Source organism: Lytechinus pictus, chromosome 1, assembly GCF_037042905.1.
Source record: "Lytechinus pictus isolate F3 Inbred chromosome 1, Lp3.0, whole genome shotgun sequence".
Lineage (NCBI taxonomy): Eukaryota > Metazoa > Echinodermata > Echinoidea > Temnopleuroida > Toxopneustidae > Lytechinus > Lytechinus pictus.
The window spans coordinates 25,301,985-25,304,850 of record NC_087245.1 but is presented as its reverse complement, the minus strand read 5'-3'; positions in this window follow the sequence as shown (position 1 = coordinate 25,304,850).

Below are 2,866 nucleotides of genomic sequence, written 5' to 3'. Positions count from 1 at the left end.
ATGCTCATTACTACTAATCCTATAACCCACTTTGCACTTTTTTCACTCGTATCCAATGCCTTAACAAAACAAAAAAAGAATAATCAAATTTCCTTTTCCTCTATCACTGCAGGTTTTGTTCTCTTTTTTTTCTCCACTCCCAAGTATATATATCTTTGTTTGACAGGTCACAGAGCTTTTGGTGATGACGATATAAGATATATTGGGTGGAACTGGACCTCCTGCTATCTGCGCATACAAACACAAGGCCCCAAGGTTTACTTGGAGAAATGAAAATGTCTAATTGGATCTGTCAAATCCATTTGCCAAAAATATGAGTCAGTTTTTTTTTCTCTCTCTCTCTCTCTCTCTCCTTCTTTTCCCAGCTGTTTATGTGTGCATTCTACCACCAATATAATCACTATTTTATGCAATATGAATTTGAAATACAAAACACCAGTATAGATAACTTTGACGGATTCCCATAATTTAACCTGAGCTCAAAACCAGATTAACACAGAATTTAAATCACTCCTATGGAATGCCATATTTCATCCTCCTTATCTAATATCCATGGCAAAGATAATGCACCAAACTATGATTGAAATAATGTATATATTTCATCATGACAATATTTTTTCTAATCTCATTCAGATGTAAAACATTTATTTAGACATTAACCATTTGTTTTCAAAAAAAAATTTAGAAAGAAAATAGCTTTTAGAAGGAAAGACAAATCATTTAACGAATGGAATGCCCCTGGCAATCTCACCTGCATTACGCATGTCAATATAGAAACATTGGTGACTTTGTGACAATAAATAATATAATAATTCATATTCATATATGTTTAAATTTATCCAATCCCTAAGTATTTGGTGTCAATTACAATTGAATAATCAAATGCATCCACAGGCCAAGCTTCTCTTTTCAGAAACGATAATTAGGCCAACTGATAAGAAAAAAAAACTTACCTCAATTTACTGAAACCTCAAAATGAATCAAAAGAAGTTGGAAAATCAGTGTACATCCCAAAGCTAACACAAACTACATATAACATGTATAATACCAAGCAATTACCAAACTTCATATCTTAGTGACCGGGTTATTGTGAAGATCAGTCAGCAAGGAGTAAAAATCAGCACTGAACGCACTTCCATAATTTGAGATGTCAAGATATCATCGCTCTGTCAATGATGACTGCTACAGCTAGTCTCAATTACAAAGCCTTTTTGAGGGTGTCATTTCGTATATTAGTCAATGAGATGGGTTTTGGGGATTCATTAAGTGGGGTTAATATTTGTTGAGAAACAGAAAGAAGAAGTTGTTATTTTGAAATAATATTTACATTACAATTATTTCATGATAATATATCAATAAAGAGATGATAATATTAAACACAGATTTAAATAGGACAGCAAAAAATCCCACCTTAAAAAAAAGTGAAAAACCCAGTGAAACACCCCAAGCAATCTCATGGAGAGGAGGGGGGGTGCTCAAAAAGGCAAAAGTGCAAAAAAAAACCAACATGGTTGATTTTAAATCTGATGAAAAGCAGACGCACACATTGTCAAGAGTTAAAAAGGGGAACGATATCAGAACTTGTCCGAGCAGCAGAAGATGCTCAAAGTGCCTCATTTATTAGGTATGCTACATATGGTTTCTTCAAACCATATTGTAAAATGGACCCATCACCGAGACTACAAACTGACAAACCACTGGTCATTCACACTGCTGGTCATTGGCCAAACCAACTGTTCCTAGGTCAGCTAAACGTCAATTACACTCACCAAGTCCGGCTCAGATTGGTCTGGGCAGCAAACAGACAATTACTCATACGATACTTCATAAAACATCTACAGTTCAACAAGGTAGCATTCAGCCAATCTCAAATATAGCTACGCCACAGATCTGGCGAGCAGAATATTTTCTTTTTTTCAATAAAGGACTGTGGCGTGGATGACTAGGGCAATATAGGCAAACCCACAAATTAATCATCAATTAGTGAATAATCTTGCACCAATTTTAGAAAATGACCTAACAATATGCTGAATGAGAAAGGCTTCACCTCTGTACACAGCTTTTTATTCACTGCATCATGAACTTGCTGCTATTATCATTTTCATATTACCTGATAGAACTATATAATTATATTTTGTAATCTGAAGATGATACCATTCAGGCCAAACACCTTGTATAAGACTGATATTAATTGACTTATGCAAAATATACATATACACATGACTGCCTTTGAAATAAATGCAAATTGATAAATTGTACAGGTTGGCCTATAGACTAATACCTCTTCTGAAATATTACATAATCTTGACACTAAAAATTACTATAAAAATCTGTTAGATAAGCTATTTTACAACAAAATGATCCTTGCTATAGAAAGTTATATATTAATGAGAAAACAATTGAAGTTGTTAAAGAAATGATTCATTGCATCAGAAAAAATAAACACAGCTCAGCAATAATAATATCCAGATAATTTCTCAATAATATACAAAGCAAAAAAAATGAAGCACAATTTCTAGCTGTCCCTTGTACTTTTCTTCCAGCTGATCAAGTAGGCCTATTCATAGCCATTTGACTTGATATTTGACTTCCTCACTATGTAACAACAATGACGTGGGAAGTTTGGAGAACATCTCTCAGAGTTTACGGGTTTATGAGCATGGTTTTCAATTGGCATGAGGGTGTGGAATGCTCAAATGGGATGACTAATCCATAATTACAAAACACAGACTTGGCGAATGGAGGAGTGCAATATCCGATTAAAAAAAATGTCTAAATGACCTAGCTTCAATCTAAATATCAACAGGCAGGAAACATTACCAAATATTTGGAACAGTTTCTGTACGTATGGACAGGTACATGCAAT